Here is a 19,346-nt window from a genome sequence, read left to right as displayed (position 1 = left end):
ATGAAAATGTTTTTACCAGATAATCATTGCATACAGATGTATATTATTGAAAAGAAAGTCAGAGAACTTGTAATTATTTATTTATATGCATCCCCATTATAAGGATAAGATAGCCTCTTAATCATCTGAAGAGAGTTTTAGTGGAAGTTGAAAAATCCCTCATCAAAATTAATATCCCTAGTAATAGTCTATGAAGGAGTGGTTTTTTTTAATTGAAACTTTGCAAGCTGTAAAGGAAAGAAGTACAAGTAATTTTGACTAAAGCCTATAAAATAATGAAGTAGCCTAAAAGCTGATGAGGTTCTTCAGCTGTACCAAATTACTACACAAGAGACTTCGTGAAATGGGACACTTTGAGGGATGTCTTCCCAGTTCGCAAGGACACTCCTAGCTGCCAGGGGACCCACCATGTAGGTAACCCTGCTGCCTCCCACCCTCCACCCCTGCCCCAGCTCCTGGGCCCAGAGTACGTCTGATCAATCATGAAACTGGAAATTAAGGGAAACACTCTCTTTCCAACAGGTAAACTCTGGAACTGTCAGTAGTGCTGCTGTGAAGTTCTGACTGACAGAGGAAGCGACTGCCACAGGAAACGCCAGAAGTGCAGTGAAAAAAAGTAGCGCTGTAGGCAGAGTGCTGGTAGCTCAGGTGTCTGCTTCCAGGCCTTTCCAGAGGCTCTGCCCAAGTTCTACCCACATTTCATAAGAAGATTCCACATGATGGTAGCAAGACACCCCTCCCTATCTGTTTATCTATCTCTCATTAGCTTCTGTGACCTATCCGCCTGTTTTGGTGTGCCAGAGAATGAACTGGAAACACCAGGGAATCATTTAACCTCAGTAACTCTCCATTCTTTAATCTCAAAAATTAGGATAAGATAAGTATGGATATTTTTATCAATATCAGTATTATTGGGGCACCTGGGTGGCTCAGTTGACTGAATATCCAATTCTAGATTTTAGCTCTGGTCATGATCCCAGGATGGTGGCGTTGAGCCCTGTGTCGGGCTCTGTGCTGGGCATGGAGCCTGCTGGGAATCCTCTGCCTCTCCCTCTGCCCTCCCCTGATCATGTGCTCTCTCTCTAAAATAAAAACTAAAAATATACATATCATTGTCATTATTACATAATATATAACATATATAATATACATCATATATTAATTGTAAATGTTACTAGAGATCTTCAAAAATCACACAAAACCCTTTTTTTAGCATAAACTGTGCCATCCTTTATGTAATTCAAAACTGTCACTTGAACTGTTTAGAAACAAATTATCCATTTCTAATAAAAAGTAGTTTTAACCACTTTTGATATGTGGCTTAATGGGGTTTAAAGAATAGTATGTTACAAACAATTAGAGATTTCCTTTGTGAGATATTAATTTGTTCAGTGGGTGAACATCAACTTCACTATTATCCTAACTTTTGCCATTAAAATCAGTTAATTTGCATATATTTCTGTAAGAGGTAGTCTTAAAGTACAACTTATTTTTATCGGCATACTGATAAGTACATATATAATACATAAAAATCATGTACAGTGTGTAGATTTTATATATATATACATACAGCTGCACACAGTTTTTCCAGGAATATTTCTGCCTCTTCTGCTTACCAGCTTTATTGCCTTGGACATGTTACTTAACCTATGCGATCTCTTCATCCATCTATTTCCTCCGTCCTAATGAGGAAAAATCATACCACTTGTTGAAAGAAGAATTAAATAAAATAGTCTATGAAAGTACTTTGTAACCAATGAAGGACTATACAAACATAAAGAGGGAGTATTTCCAATTAAATGTATAAGAAATTCATAATCTGAGGAATGAACTATGAATCAGAAGCAGCTTTCTCCTTGTCTATCCTTTCTCCACAAGAGTTTAAATAGCTGAATGAAGACAAAATGTTCATTCTTTTTTGTAAATTGGTGGCAATTCTATGGTTAGGGGAAGATCCTTTCAAGAAGTAAATTCAGAGTCTTTCCATCTTCCATGTGCGGAACATCTGTGCTAAAACCATTCCGTGCACACTTTTTTGAAGCACTGAGTGCCTAGAGGTACTACGTTGATTTTGGCTTTATTTAAATGTCTGCACTTCTGTTGGTGAAACAAAAGATTTTCTAGTAAAGCTCAGCTGGGAAGGAGACCAGCCTGCAACCAGTTTAATCACTCAGAGGCCAAGGTAGCCTGCATTTTGTTTTTAGAGCACCATGCAATGGAAATCTCCCTGTGAACTTGCAGCTCACACAAACAGCTGGTTTGGGATGCTACTGACCCTGGGGGCAATCACTGTGGTAATTAGATTTAATTTTCCTAATCCAACAGTGCCTGGCTCCATCATGTCTACAATTCCTATGTAGAAAACTATAACTCTCATTTAATAATACTTTGGCATGCTTAAGATTTTTGCAGCTAATATTAACAATTACATTTTTGTAACTGTAAATATAGCCATTCCAACTGCTAAGTGTACCAAAGAGTTTAATGTAGAGGTTATCCACTTCAGGAACTTTCCTGAAAGACCTTAAACCATTAAGCAGACCTTGAATATCATTACACACTCCTCTTCTGCAAGTCTTTTGTATCCTTGTATTAACTCATTTAGAAAGATGGAATCAGCTGTAAGTCATCAGCAAGCCTGAAGGTTTGGGTTTCAAGTGTTTCTGCAAGCCCAGGGAAGCAGCCTTCGTGCTACAACATCTTGGGGTTACTCATTCTGACAAAGTAACAGAGATCACAGGACTATGTAAAAACCTGTCTTCCTGGAAGAGGAGAAGAAAAGACACGTCTGAATCTATGTCTGCTCGCGTGTGGAGAACGCCTTTTTATGTGGTGTAGAAAAGCCATCGGTATTGTTATCTCAGGAGACCGGGTTTGTTTTATGTGCGTGCATGTTATGCATGCTATAACACAAAGCTGGCCAACTGATAGCGCGACCAGGTACTGTGTCCCGGGAATTATAATTGCTCAGTTGGTTAAAAAAGAAAAAAAAAGAACATCCTACCGTTGCTGATAATAGCACAAGGTGCATTTTGACAGTATAAAGGAGGAAACAGACAGAGTCACACAAGTTCTGAGTACGTTTTAACCCAAAAAAATAAGAAAGGAAAGGAAAGGAAAGCCTGGGGCTGAGGGAGTGTTACCGGGAGCGAATTGCTCAGGACTTCAAACACAGGGAGTCATTCTGTCAAGGGGAGGGGGCGGGCGGGGGCAGGCACTGGGCCTCTCTAACAAAGTCCTCCTCTCTTTGCTCCCTCCCACTTCATTCACTTGCAAATCAGTGTGTGCCCACAAGAGCCAGCTCTCGGGAGCCCGTAACCTTCCCATCCCGAGAGCTGCAGTTTCAGCCGAGGCAGCAAGAACGGCAGAGCCCGGGACTGCAGAAGCAGCGGAGGCAGGAGCAGCCTGGGCGGGTCGCAGGGTCTCCCCGGGCGCAGGAAGGCGAGCAGAGGTGGGTTTGGTCTCTTTTTGGCGGTGGTGGTGGCTGTGCCTGCCTTTTCTTTTCTTTCTTTTTTTTTTTTTTAATTCTGTAGCGTTGATGGAAGCCAATCAGAGAGAGAGCCCTCTCTGCCCGAGGAGTGCCGCACGGAGTTGGGAGGGATGCTCAGCCTGCGAGCTCGGGTCGGGGCGGGCGCGCGGGTCCGGCTGCGCGGGCGGCGTGGCTGCAGCTGCCCTGGACAGGCGCGGGTTTCCGGGAGCCTGGGCTCCGCTCCTCCGCCTTCTGGTAAGACCGATCCGCCCTGGGGCTGGGTGAAAGCATAAGTAACGGGCCACCGGGAAGAACTCGCTGCCTTTCTCTCCGCCGGCAGAGGCTGCCAGGAGAGCTCCGGCATTTGCAAAGTTGGCTGGTCAATTACCAAGGGCGCTGGTGCGTGCAGGACCCGCAGAGCCGTTGGGGGCTTGATTTATTTCCACCTGCCCACATCACAAGGGTCTGTGCGGGGACTGCTTTGGCCGAGTTACATTTCTTGCCTTTGGGGGTAAAGCAGAAAATCGGGTAGCTTGAAAACTCCTGAATGCTCCCAATGAGGAAAACTTAAGCTAAATAGATGATATGGCTCAGAAAAGGAGCCAAAGAAAACTGTTAGCTTGCACGTTCGGGGGAAATGCCTGCCGGCTCACATAGGGAAAGAAATGCTTGGGTTGCAAGGAAAGTCCAACATTGGACTCCGAAAATGGAGCACACTGTCCAGGGAAAAGTCATGTGGAAGACGCAGCTCGCTGGTGCTCTTCCACGGCTGGCCAGGCACAAATCTGGGGGATGACGCCTCCCCGGGACTGGCTGGACAGCAGACCAAGTATGCTGGCTTGTAGGTGTCCGAGGCAGGAAAAGTCGAGCCCCCAATGTGTTAATACCTGAATGTAGTAAGAGGGGACGTTGCTGTGTTGTGTACTGCAGCAGCTGAGAGCTGAGATTACTTCTGTAGTTAGATATTCTTCTGCCAAGAGTTATCGGAGATCTCGAGATGGAGGCTGCTAGAGAGGTCAGCATGGTGCTGAGAAGTGTTTTCACTGCTGCAATAAAATCCATATTTTATGGGGAGTTATACACAGGTCCTTGTTAGTGCAAAGGGCTGTTCACCTGAGTTAACTACTCAGAAAATTCAAGTACCAAGAAGTTTAATCATCCGGAATGGCCCCACATTTCTCTCTCCCTCCATTTTTTTTTTTTGGTAAAGCTATTTTAATTCTAATATTCACACTATAGAAGCGTGTCAGCCCATGTCTTCACTTTCACTTACTGAAGCACATAATGTAGGAAAGAGATTTTTCCTTCAAAAATATTGCTGGAGTGGCTGGTATGTACATGTGTGGCTGCTCAGGAGAGGTGCACATGCAAAATATGGGCTTTCTGATTATCCAGGGGGATAAAACCTCTTCTCTGTATCGGAACAGGAACACAGATACAGAGATATACCTAGAAAATGTACAACTCTTCTAAGAATGGACAGCAAATATGCTTATACAAACGGTCGCCAAGGATTGCTTCTTTTTTTTTTTTCTTGCTGATACCTTTACCTCAAAAGAAAGCCTTTAGGATTCTACTTTAGGAGAGAAAAAAAATACCTCCAGTTTAGCTTGAGTATCATCCTTTGTGTAATAGCACTTGCATGGCTCTGTGTTTGCTATTTTAGAGATCAGGAAAACAAGTTGTGTGAAGAAAGGGGGTATGATCAAGCAGATGTCTTCATCACGTCAAAAGGAAGAGGGCAAAGTTTATGCCAGAGGCCAGATTGTCAATGCAGAGCTCAGAAACTTAAAAGAAATCCAACAATTTACTGGAAAATACAATCACATAAAATTGTATCTCACCTCCTTTTGTTCTTTGGTATGCTCTAATTAAAAAGGTATTGGGGGAAAATAAAAGGCAGATCTTTTTCTACCTCTTCTTTGATGGTTCATGTCATACTTTTGAAGCAGAGGAAGTAACAGATTTCTTCAGGAAAACATGAGAGGCAGCAGCACAGTTCTAAAGGAAAATGGCAATGGTGTAGTTCTACTGTACTTGTCTAAAATTATCCTTTACTGCCATTGTAAGTGACAGACTGGATCCTCTATAGGGACTTTTAGTCCCTTTCCTATCTGGCTTTTACATCAATTTATTGCAATTATATTTCTTAGTGCTAACTTTGCAAAGATAATGTATAGAAACAAAATCATTTTCTACCAAGTTGCCTACTATCAGAAAACGTGTACCTTACCTTCTCCACCCACCACTTCCATCAGCTTTGCAAGTAAAAACTCACTTTAAGCCACTAACTCTTTATTGTTTAAGAAAAAAGTCTATCTCACAAAACCCTGCTCTGGGAAACTTGAAACAGCTAAAATTTCTAGAAAGCACCACTATAGTTCCAGGGCAACAAACGACACTTCCTCTGGAAAATGTGTCAATAAGGTAGAACAACAAATTCTTGAATACCTAATATATACGGTGTGTGTGTATGTGTGTGTGTGTGTGTGTGTGTGTGTGTGTATATATATATATATATATATATATATGGATTTTTAAAAATAATGTGACAAATATCTTGAATAAAACCATGTATCCTCCTTAGGAAGTGGAACGTGTGGTCCCCCCTTCTGGCCCTCACTTGCTTTGCAGTCATAATGCCAACTTACCAAGGCTGCATCCTTTGAACTATCAAAACTTTTTTTAGTTGGAAGGGACCTCTAGTGGGTCACTCCATGCATTTCTCCCTGTAGTTCAGTTGCATCTGGATTTTGTTATCTAAGATAATAAGTGCATAACAGCTTTTCTTCACAGTTGAGTTAACGTCCTCCGAGTACTACTTTGACACTTATACCAGGTCAAAAGCATTATTATTGCTATCATGTGTGTCATTCCTCTAATTTAAGCAACTCAGGAGTTTTGCACAGTTACCTGGGTATGTAGACTTTTAGTAACTTTTCTATGATTCCAAATAAAAGCATTAGCCAATTAACAAAGAATTTACCATCATCAGTATAAGATTTTCCTTATATCTGACCTTGCCAAGACTGTACTTCCTTTATTCAAATTTACTCAATAATAATAATGGCATTATAGTTAAGACTCTAAAACTCCATGCAAAGAACCCCCACCACTGAAGAAATATTTGCTGAAAAAAAATTAATTAACCTTTTAGAGATCCACAAACATTCACAAGTATATTAAACTAAAGGCTTATATTACAAAGAAGTCCCTATGCAAATAAGCATATATTAAATGTCCAAATGCTGTCTGGATGTATGCATCACCCTAACTCTGTAAGGTGTTCTTATTTCTCTCTTTGATGTATCACATTTTAGGTAACCTACTCCTTAAAAAACTCTGCCTGGGACTTAAAGTAAGTTCTCTAGGGGTGAATCAGCTTCTTCTGCTGACAGTCTGCAGGTTTCAACTTCCAATTTAAAAATCGGTTCTAAAGTTTGAAATGTGTTCCAAATGAGATAACATCCGGCAGAAGCCAGTTGCCTTGTGCTGCTCGCTTAGTCACGGCAACCCATTCTTTGGGGTTGATCAGAATTAGGGTCTCGCTTATAAAAATAACGAACAGTGACTCAGTCTGAATAGCATTTTTTAATAGTGTTTCAGCTAGCTAGTGTCTACTGAGCTTACCTTATTTGCTTCACAAAAAGGTGAAAATGTAGATAATCAAACCTTCTCTGGTACAAATTTTTTTTTCTGAATAATGATTCTAAATACAAAGACTCAAAAACATCATGCTAATGGGGAAATTGCTGAAAGAAAAAAAGTAAAACTCTCACACAGAGAAAGAGAGAGAGAGAGAGAGCACCCAGTTGTGACACTGTTCCAATAATATTAGAGAAGAAATATAGAAATATAGGGCTTGGGTAGGGTTTTTTTCTCCTCATTCTTTTAATTCTCTTTTTGTTCTCCATTGGGATTTTTATTTTACTTTGAAGGCAAATGAGGTTGGGGCACTTCCCTGGATCTAACCAGTAGTATTTTTGTGTAAGCTTTCCTCTTACGAAGATTAACTGGCCTACATTTTAAAAGTCCTCTTCCTAAGGAATGCTCCCTTTTTCAAGCAGTCATATGAGAAACTTCAGGTTAGCCCTAATTAGTTGCAGAGCCAAGTGTATACAGTCTTTGTAACACCATTACTCACAAAGTCGGAAGATGAGAGGGGGAAATTCATACAAATAAATATTCAAAAAGGTGGTGCACCTTCATTTACTACAAAAGTAAAATGGACTAAAAGCTCTTTAAGCCAAAACAGTTGGGTCAAAGAGGACCAGATACAACCAGTATCTAGTTGTTTAAGACTGTGCCACCCAGGAATTTTTTAACTCTTCCACAAAGATAACTCACTGAAGAAAGAATGCTCTGAGCACACATGCATAAATGTAAACTAGACACATATGCAGAGGGCGCTGTGTCCCCCACCCTCACAGATTAGAGATTATTTTACCTTGTTTCATCTGATTAATACCTTTATACTTATTGTGCTTATTTCCTCTATTAATCAGATCGTCTTGCTGAGATTTATGAGAGGAAGAGTTTAATTAAAGCCAGAATGGTACTATTAAATTTGATGTGCAATATAAATGGGCAGCATGGGTCCCAAGCTTCTCCTACCATATGCAGTGCTACGTTGTGGAAGAGAGTATCTTATGAAGATGAGAAATATAAAGCTAGCCACCACCAGGAATGATTTGTCTTCCTATTTCATCACTTGAAATCACTGTGCATTTTCTTTCTATAACTTCCTAAATTGGAAGATCTACCCAAAAGGTGTTTAGGAGACCCAGTAAGTTATAGGAATGGAAAGCAACAACAAAAAATAAATAAATTAAAGAGATGTACAATAAAAAGAGATGAGGAGGTGAATTTTTACATAAAAGGGGAACATAAGAATAGAAATAGAATCAAAATTGCTTTTACACAGTGTGCATTTTTTACTTTATAAATACTACTACTGTTAAATACAGTTTTATAAACACAACAGCATTAACATGTTTATAAACACTATAGTTTTCTACCATGTAATGCCAACTTGAAAATTATCCTCTGAAAAATCACTAAAGGAAATGATCCTGCATGAATCATAAAATAATCAAAGAAATATGTTTTTTAAAACATATTTCCGTAGAATTAGAGAAAGCAGTTTTCTTATGGCTTTGAAGAATATTGACTCTTTTGCGTCTTTTATCATTATTGTTCTGCAAGCTAAGTAGATCTACTGTGTGATCTTCTAACACATGCAAACCAAAGTATATAATAGTGATACACCTCAAATATAAGCCACCCTTTTCAATTCTATATGGGGGAAAGCATGAGGAAAAATATCAACAAGACAGTCCACCCCACCCCTAAACATGCCTGTTAATATGTATGTGTATATATACATACATATGTATATATGCATATATATGACAGGATTTAAAAAAATACCATTACGCTCAGATATTTTATACATTCAAAAATTAATGATAATTATAAAGTAAATGATAATAAAATTTACTGAGCTTTTCTACATGTTACACGCTGCTCTTAGCATTTTACGTGTATTCTGTATAGTAATAATTATACACCAAGTCAAAAGGAAAATGCTATACTTATATCCTTTTTACTTAGCCCTTTTTTGGTTTGAATTTCCAGGGAATTTCTGCTTGAGCTAAGCACTTAATGAATGTGCTGTTTACTAACACTTGTGATATCTTAGAATTTAAAGTGTGACTCTCTGAGAAATACATAGCAGCAGAGGGTATGAGAATGATTTGATTATTTTATTTTGACCAAAGCAATGCAGATTTTAAGGCTGAGGGAAATGTTTATAGGTTATTCATTTTTGAAAAACTACTCACAAGCATGCATTAGAGCTTATAATTGTAGTAAAAAGTAGAATGGTACTTTTTATAAGAGAATAAATGATCTACCTTCAGAGATAGCCTCATGTTGGAGGAGTATTTGAGGAAGACAGCTAAAAATGACAACTATTCATTGCCTTGACAAGGGCATCCCACCTGCACAGCACCCTTTGAAGGCATGAGTCCATTCTCAGTGCATTTGATATGCTCACTCTGTACACAGCATTTAGGACTGTGGGTAGAGCTCAGTAAGGTCCTATTATTCCTCTCCTCATCTGATAAGTAAAAAAGTTTTTCTTCTTTTTGACCACAATTTTGTTATCTCATTACCATCACAGTTCAATATTTGTTCTGAATGATTTCTCTCCCCATAAAATTTCACACCAAAAAAAAAAAAGTTGGGGGAGGAGGAAGACATTCTAGTAGCTATGTAGTGCTATTATAATATGGTTGATTTTGATGAGCCATTTTCATTAAACTCTATTCTTTCTATTGCCAATATTCAAAAAGTTATGTAGTAAATCCAGCTTTCCTGAACAATGTGACAGTTACAAGTAAAATCAGAGAATGTGAGACAGACAGGATCTTAGATATGACTTTACCCAATAACTTTACCATTTACATTTGAGATACCTGATGACCAGGGAGGTTGGTGAGTTGTCTCTGTCTCTTCTGTAACTTATGGCTGTTGGGCAGTATTGCTTTTTATCATCTCCACTTAATTATGGCATTAAAAATTAAAGAGAAACTTTAAGTCTATAATATTGTTATTTATAAATATGCTGTGAAGGAGCAGACATGGAAACTTATAGATAAAATGAGGATTTAGACTTCAGAAATTTCATGTGTTTGTACCATTTTTTAAATTTGCCACTGTAAAGAAAAATTAAAACTCTCCTTAGAGGGTGCCTGGGTGGCACAACCTATTGTGTTTTTCATAAATCTCAGTTTATTTAAGTACTTAGTGACCTTCCCACTTATTTAGAGTTAAAATGTCAATTCTTTCATGATAGTGTATGGATAGATTATACTGTTTTTTTTCCCTTATGAAAATTAAAATCTGGCAAGCAACTCAGTGTCAACCCTCCCCCCCATCTTAAAAAAAAGAAACCATTAATGTCCCATGAAACCCAAAAGTCAGAGGACGACTGGGTTAGATAATGGATAACATCATGTTGAAAAATGATGGACCTAGTTCTCTTCCTTACTTGGAGGAAGTAAAAAGTAAAGGGGAATTATAATGATATTTAAAAGCCAGACAACCAAAAAGACAAACTAAACAAAAGTCATTCAATCAAAAGGTATCAGGTATCCTTGGATCCCTTAATTAAACCTTATAGAGATTAACACTAATGTTTGGAATACTAACCCAGTCTTTGTAACAACTCCTCCCAAAGCATGCTTTGTCAAGCTCCTGGCCAGAATGCGTCATCAACAAAGAATTTGCCTATTTAATTACATAGTGGATTCTTCAGTAGAAAACAAAAAGTTTTAAATTTGTATCTAATTTGATAACTTAATGAAAACCCAGCTCAACTGAACCCTCCCTCTTTTTTTTTTTCCATAAAAGTTAACTTTACATAATTGTGGACAAACACAAATTTTCTAAGGTGCTGCATTGAATTTTAAGGTTTGCATTTTTATTTCAAAAAGCAATTGCCTTCTAGCTTATAGTGTAGATTTCAGTCATGAAAATGAGCTTATCATATTTCTAGCTGCAAAGCTTAAACCTCTTTTGCAGGATTAAAAAAAGAGAGTTTCATTAATCTACTATCATCCATTTTATAAAATGTTTGAAACTGCTCAATTTCACATTCAGCTAAAATATTCTAAGCTCTCCTTAGCAACAGGTTCTAATTTAACACAGATCAAAATGGTGTGGTCAGACTAAGTAATCACCAATGTAAAATGATAAAATCCACCAAGATGAGAAAATTACTACTGAATCCTAATTTGAACCAAGTGAAGCTACTGTATCTCCCAACAATTATCTCATATTAAACTACTTGTTTAAAAAGTATCTAGTTGGGATTTTGTCAATGTTTCATAAATTAATTCCATGTTGGAGGCCTTGTGATAAATATCAGTGCCACAGTTTGACTCTCTTTCTGACTCCTATCTGCCTTTTTATCAAAAAGAAAATTCTTGGGGCAAGTCCTAAGTAAGACAGCAGATTCAAGGGGTCACTTACTGATTAGTATCATCAAGAGGACGTGGTCCCAAAACTGCAGATCCAAAAAATACTAACTCTGCAGTAAGTTTTGCATTCAGAGGAAGTATCTTTACGTGCAGGTAAATTGCCTTTGAAATAAGTGCAGGCATGCCAAATACGGATCTCATATTTAAAAATTTTGTCTCCTTTGATACCTCCTTTTCTTCCTCAAGTTTGCTTTTAATTCTCAGATGCACCACTCCAAAATATCTTTCCGTATAGCACCATGGTTTGCTTTTCTTAAAAACCTTGAATTTAAATGTGTTTATATTTTGGGTTCTAAAATACACTGGAATTAAATTAAAGAAATGACCACAGTAGAGAGAATGACACTGCAAGATGTCTGGCAATCAGGTGAATAACCACTTTCTCACCACACAAAATGCTACATAAGACAGTTACTTTATTGAAAATATGAAGGTAAAAGCTACATAAGAGCAAAATGCTCTGAAGCGACTGAGTTTAATGCAGTGAAAGATTTTATATGGTGGACAGAGAGAGGAGAAATAATTGAAACCTTAAGCTGGATTAATTGGGCTCTGAAGAACAAGAAGTTTGCTTTGCACCCTGAATGTTCTGAACATTTATACAGCATATGTTTGCTTCCCAATTTGTCACTAAATTAATATGGATTTTTAAAAGGCTTTTTCTTTTTTTTATCTATATGACAGTCTTTTCATCATGTCTGGTTAGAGGAACTAATTACAGAAAACAAGAGAATTGAGAAATATACACTAACATCCATAATGTTATTAAGAAAGACTTCAAAGCAAGGAGAGAAATTTAGGCTGAATGTTAAACTCAACAATCCAAAGCAGCAGCCATGAGGCTCCAACCGCTCAAAAGATGCCAGTCCTGTCAAATACTTTCCAATTTAGTTTTTACCTGATTGACAAGTACTCCTAAAAACAATGCCAAGACTTTTAGAAAACTCCTTATTTGATTCCTTGCATGGCAAAAGCACGCCTGATCCACATATAAGATGCCTTATGGAATAAATAAATCCAGATTGGGGGAAAAGGAGAAATGATTTTAAAGGATCACTTCTCCATCTCAATCACACTTTTAAGATGAAAGCATCACTACCAAATATAAGCACATAGTGAGGGCTCAATAAATGCTTACTAGGTAAAATTCTCAAAGAAGCTACAAAAGAGTCTCATAAATAAATATTTTCCCAATTTACTTCCTTTTCAAGCTCATTCACACTAGTGAAAAATTATAACTTTTCTATCCCATGTTAATCATTTTTAATAATTCTGACTCCTTTAAAACAAGCTGATTTCAAAGGAAACCCTATCCATGGTGTCCCGAGAGCTAGAGGGACTAAGCATGTAAATAGAGCTGCCCAGCTTCAAAATTGGGCCACCAGACCTCTTCTTCCTTCGGGCGAACTTTTTATTAAACTTGGTATGAAACAATGTTGCCTAGAGCTTGGTTAACAATTTACGCCTTCCTGAGCAGATTAGCAAGGAGTCTGTCGTTTTGATTTCTTAATTCTTAATTTATGTTTGGAAACAGGAAATACCTCTGAGTTTACATTTTCAATATACTTTCTTTTTAAGAATCCAAGCATAAACTAAACATTGTTCTTTCTGAGATTTTCTTTTCTTTTACAGTTTTAGTATCCATGCATATTACTCCACATTTTCTATGATAAATAAAGCAATTGCTTTTTTGCTAGGTGAGTGACTTTTTTCACCTCTCAAATAACGCTATATATTCTTTTAAAAATATCATGAAATACAAAAATAAGAAAGATGACTGGGAAAACTGAGTAGATGACAATAAAAGTTAATAACACTTAGAGAACACTTACAATACTCAAGGCACTGTTCTAAATGTCTTATAGGAATGTAATGTTCACAACAACGCTCTGAAGTGAATTTTGTCAACCTCCCTGATTTTAAGACAAGACTAGAAAACAGAGCAGTTAAGCAATTTGCCCAACACCACACAGCTAATAGAGCTGACCCTTAGATAACACAAAGGTTAGAGGCACCATCCTCCATATAGCTGAATATCTGTGTATAATTTGAGTCCCCCAAAACTTAACTACTGTAGTACACTGTTGACCTAATAACATAAACAGTATATTAACACATATTTTGTACATTGTACTCTATTCATACAAGTAAGCTAGAGAAAAGATTATTAAGGAAAATACATGTACAGTGCTGTACAGCATCAAAAAAAAATCCACACGTAAGTGGGCCCACACAATTCAAAACCATGTTGTTCAATGGTCAGAGCTAAAGTTAAACCCAGTTTTGATGGCCCATACTCTTGACTGCTGAACTCCTATGCCTTCTATGCTTAATATACATATACTCAAATAGATGATGGAAAGATATAGATTCAAATGTATGTATCTCAAATCCAAAAATAATGTCAAAAGTGTAAGGATATACAATGTATATAATATATGTAACGTAAACATTTCTCAGGATTCAGAACTGCAGCTAGAAGGAAAATAAGAAAACACATCTCTCCTCTTCATCCCTCAATGAATGTATCCATATATTTGCATAACAATTAATGATCAATTAATGACAGCCCAAAGCAGCAGATACCAGCCCCACCAAAGCCTTTTAGTTTTAGGCCTGGCTAATTCGCATTGAGTCGATCTTGCAGTCACTAATCCTCATCCCAAAGGGACCAGCGAGAGTATTTGGGAGGTTCACATTAATCATTCATTAATTTATTCCTTCTGTAATATTTACTGAAGGCCTCACATGTCCAGTGCAGATGAGACTGTGGATGACAAGACAAACATGCACTAGTAATTTGGGCAAAATAGATTTATTTCTTCATACTCTAAAGCACATAAATCCTATATGGACCAAATAGGTAGGGGTACAAAATAAAACTGTAACTTTACTAACCAACAATTAGGTAAATCTCTATTTACAATGTTGAGATAGTAATAGAACCCTTAAGCATGAAGCCAGAACTTAAAAACAAACTAAAGGAAGACAGCATCATTAGAATGCAGCTCTATTAATGGCAGGTCAATAGTATCAGCTTTGTAGATAATGAATAGGACATTCAGACTTGATTATGTTTTATCTTCTCTCCATAGTTGCATCTTACATGAATATAGAAATTAGCCTTTAATTTCAAATTACAATTTGATTTGTAGGGTCTGTATTTTTTAGGTTTGGCTCAGAAACAACCATACATCCAAAACCATTCACTATCCACCCCAGCTCAGAAACAACCATACATCCAAAAACCATTCACTATCAAATGTTTATTAAAGTTTTATTCTGGATAGTAAAACTCAGAATACATTCACAGCATTTCTTTCAGCAATCCCTAGAATTTTACCAAAGAGTTTGCTGTATAACATGAAGCCTTATGTATACTGGCCAGTAGAAGTACATTCAGCAAGAAATGACTTTACCCCCAAGAACACTAGCTGAAATTAAGGTTTAGGTGAGGGAGTCTCAAATCAATCCAAGCATTTAAAGAACACTTTTGTTCAAGACATTGTGTTAGGTGCCATGGATAACACCACCGTTTGATGTCAGGTTGGTTCTAATATGTATTTACTATTAAATATATTAAATATTAAATATGATTGCTCAAAACTACCATTTTAGAAATTTATTGAAGGTGCTCTGTCAGGATTGAGTCTTTCAGTGGTGAAACAGATTAGGACCCACCTTTGCTCTAGGGCTGACACCCGAACTCAGTACTAACACTGAGCTGGTGTGCACTGGAACAGCTATTCTGGTTGCTCACTTCTGATATGCCCGCTCATCTTCACCTGCCCAAATCTTATTGGATCTTTAGGAATAAGATCACAAGAAACTTCCTCTGACCTTCACTCACCTGTCCTGCTCTCAGCTTAGATTTCTCACTACATGACTGTATGATAGCCCTTACTTAACCTCAATGCAACTGTAGACACATCCATCCACAAATCACTGCATGAGTATCTAGGCCTCACCTGAAAGCATCACATGTAAGCATCTGGAAAACAAAGTTTCTGGGACTTATTTTACCCTTAAGACCTAGCACTGTTTTTGACATATAGCAAGAACACATTATTCTGGACTACCTTTATGTGCTTTTACATTATTCATGTTGGATGTTTGTTTTCTTTACTTATAATCAGATTTCCTTTTGAAGGGGTGTATACCCAACAGAAGGGGGTGATATCCCTAGGACAACCTTGGTGACTCTGGCCGAATATCTGAACTAGAGTTGCAAACCTTGTAACTGGGAGGTCACCTAATACAATACTGGAAGGTTTTGTTGTTGTTGTTGTTGTTGTTGTTGTTGTTATTATTATTTAGGATGTCTTCTTATCTAAAAGTTGACTTTTTTTGGTCACTCTACACCAAGAAAGATATAGAATTGTTAACAGTTTGTACTTATCTGTTCAGGTTGAAAACTGTGGCTGTATATTTTCTCTCTTTTGTGTAGACTAGCATGATAAACTTTGATTATCTTCTGGTTTATTATCCACCCACAGTAGTACCTCACACTGAATCTACAAAACAGTCTATGGAACATTCTTATGTAAATGTTCGGTGAGCAAAATAATTTTTCCCTTAAATTCTTACCCTGGAAATATTTCTTGAGGTTCTCTAGGAAGTTTAATACCAGATTCCACATACCTTGTTATAACCTTGAACATAGCTGTACAAAATAGATTGAATTTAATTCAACTGATTATGTAGTCCTGTTTCATTCCTTAAGTGGCAGTCAATGCATGGAATAGAAATCTTCATGAATATTGCTTGGCAATGAAATATGCAGTTCAGCCCAGCTCTATCTGAGCATGCCAAATGTTTTGTAAGGTTGTGAGATGAAGTGGGAGAGGTTTGGATGATGTTCTTTATACTTCCCCTTTTAATGTGATATCCATCAGCCTGAAGTCAAAGGTTCAACGGAGAATTTTAAGCTTACTAATCAATACTATACAATAGTTTGTTTTATACAAGTGGATTTTCTAGACTAGAATAGGAATGGTGATATAATTTTCTTTTTTTAATGTTTATTTATTTTTGAGAGAGTGTAAGCAGAGGGAGAGCCAGAGAGAAATTTTGAAAGAGAGAATCCCAAGCAGACTCCGCACTGTCAGCACAGTGGAGCTCTAACTCATCAACTGGAGATCATGACCTGAGCCCAAATCAAAAGTCAGAACTTAGCCAACTAAGGCACCCAGACATCCCTCTTGTCAAATTTTTCTATTATGCCTCACTACTGTGGAATATTGTAACTTTCAAGGAAACGTAGTAGAAACTAAGGATTTATCAAAACTAGCACAGTGACTCCCAAGATTCTTCTCTGCCTCTCTACCATTCTCCTAATTAATACTTTCTTATCAGTAACATCACTCGTTAACACAAGTAACCTAAACTGTGTAGGGGCAGTCCTCTCTCATACTTCACATCTTCAACTTCAGAATGGTAAGCAGAGAATTAAAGGATTTTCAGGAGTGATTAGCTAGTGGGGGTAGAGGGGAAGCCAGTAAGTAAGCCTATTAACTGAGGAAAGGCGATCAGAAAAGCAAGCTATAGTAATTCATGTTCAGCATCCTAAAGATCTGATTACTCTTTCTCACTAAGTGTTTTCAGCCTGTGTGTGAGGATGCTTTGGGCTATGGGTAAGAGTAAATCCCATTTCAAACTGCATCGGGAAATAAATAAAATTATATTTTAAATAAGACACAGTCCATACATAGGAAAGCAGGCTTAAGTGGTGTGGTCAAAAACTCAGGATCTTTCTGTCCCTCCATCCTCTCATCTTGGGCATCAAAATCACTTAACCAGGGATTTCTCTCAGACTTTAAGGTTGCCAGTGACAAAGGGGCCACATACTTCCTTATTCTTGTCTAGCAGAAGAGAAAGAAACCTCTCTCACAATCGAGAAGTAAAAGCAATGTCCTTCAGTCTGATAGTCCTATTAAGCCAGTTTGAGTCATACAACCTCTCTTACTACATTATCAATTGCCTGGAAATCCTATGTGCTAATTGGCTCTTTAGACTTAAGATCCATTCTTGAGATCAGCTTCCTTGATTCCTGTACTGTGTTATATATGTGAGGGCTTCAATGGGATTCAGTTTCATAAACAATAGCTTTGAAGGTAATAAAGAACAAGACCAAAATCCACCTATTCCATCAAGTGAGGGTTACCTGCAAAATGGCAATTAGAGTGATACTCAAACCATTTGAATGACCTCTATTCCACCTCATTTTACTCTGCACCAAGCAGGGTTTTAGTGTGTTTATTTTGGGACTAGACTGACTAGAAAGTCATCACTGTCCACAAAGAAAACACTTTTTTTCATCTAGCCATTGGAGGCTTACTTAACTAGCTGGAAGGAAAATATAATTTCATTTTGTTCCCATAGTCTCATTTAGAAAATAATCTTAAGAGATTCAAAGGACACCACACCATGTGAGCACTTTCCTTGCTCTCAGGGGGCTTGGCTTGGGCTTTAACTTTGCTAACATGTTCTGAAGTGTTTTCTTAAGCAACATTTTTGCCTTTAGCACTGTCCTAACCACTGGAGCTTTATGAAAACTTCTGAAAATGTTGTTTAAAAATAGAATCACAAAGCATTTTCTCTTCTTGATTGCTAAAAATAACCTGAATCTTTCCTTAAGAACCTTTTTTTAGGTTTTATCTGAAAGGCAAATAAGCTGAAATGCAGATGTTTATCTAAATCCAACTTAAAACAGTAAGAAGTAATGATAAAACATAAAATGAAAACCCAACAGAGTTCTGCCCCTGTTGTCTGGGTAATTTTAGGCAAAAGTAGGGTTCTGAGATTTTTTTAAGCATTAATGTGGATGCAATGTATGCCACACAACAGGATGTTCCGAAAACAACCTGTAATAAAGTCTAAAGTCTAAAATCTTATATATTTTCCCTAATCTTATTTGTATTCCTTTAGCGATGACCTTGCCACAGTGTGAGTTTGCCTCTTTGCAAATATTTAACCGTAACAAAAATCTCTCTCTTTTATTTATTTACTTATCTTTGGTCTAACAATTTGGGGGCAGAATTAAGAAACCAAGACCATAAAAGCTTAATATTTATTTAGGAGATGAGTAATTGGAGAAATTTCGAGGAAAGAGAGCATCTTAATCATTGAACTCTCAAACTGCCCTACTTTTGTAGGACAAAGGGAGTCAGTTGCAGGTTGACTGTGTTGAGACAATGGGCAGAGGACCCTGTTGGACATTTCTCTCAGTGCAGTTTCCCCCAAAAATGAGAATAATGGTAGTTTCAATTCAATTTCATAAGGGGGTTGTGAGGAGTTACCACAAGATAACACAAGATACTGCTGCAAACAACGTAAGTAGAATGCAGAGCGTGTGGTTAGCAGCCCCCAAATGTTAAGTGTTTCATTTCCTGTTACTATTGTTATCATTATTTCTCCAAATTTTCAATCAAATTGACGTTTTGGGGGTATCTTTAACATGCTGCTGGCTTTTTTAATTTCACTAATTGGAATGAAGCACACTTTTCATGTCACAAATGTAATGTGCCACTGAGGGCAATATGCCCATAATTCTGCTCACTGAACCGTGTTTTGGCTGACACAGTGAAGGTGCCAAATACGGCTTAAATTCAGAATTTCCTCAGAGTCTCTTCAGCACCGCTCCCCAGAAAACCTGCAGCCTGAGCTGGGCTCCTCATCTGGGCTTGCAAAGGTGTGAAATGACTGTGGCCAAAATGAAGTAAAAATGATCAATGCGAATTCTCTGGAGCATTCTGTTGTCCTGGTCTGTGGATGGTCCTCTAACCTGTTTGCCAGCTTGTCTTCATCCTGTTGTGCCCAAGTTTTTAAAATCG

At 37.6% G+C, this 19,346-nt stretch overlaps 2 protein-coding genes across 2 annotated transcripts in view; one reads left to right on the top strand and one right to left on the bottom strand.

Annotated features, from left to right (window-relative positions):
- Nucleotides 1–19,346, bottom strand: part of LOC115293256 (translation initiation factor IF-2-like) — a 99,188-nt gene that overhangs the window by 78,330 nt on the left and 1,512 nt on the right. The window lies entirely within an intron of this gene.
- CDH6 (cadherin 6) overlaps nt 3,289–19,346 on the top strand; it is a 118,434-nt gene continuing 102,376 nt past the window's right edge. The window contains exon 1 of the mRNA XM_029941054.1: nt 3,289–3,451. The gene's annotated coding sequence lies outside the window, so the exon portion shown is untranslated. The remainder of the gene's footprint in view (nt 3,452–19,346) is intronic.

Source organism: Suricata suricatta, chromosome 6 (genome assembly GCF_006229205.1).
Source record: "Suricata suricatta isolate VVHF042 chromosome 6, meerkat_22Aug2017_6uvM2_HiC, whole genome shotgun sequence".
Lineage (NCBI taxonomy): Eukaryota > Metazoa > Chordata > Mammalia > Carnivora > Herpestidae > Suricata > Suricata suricatta.
This window is presented reverse-complemented; position numbering and strand designations above follow the sequence as displayed.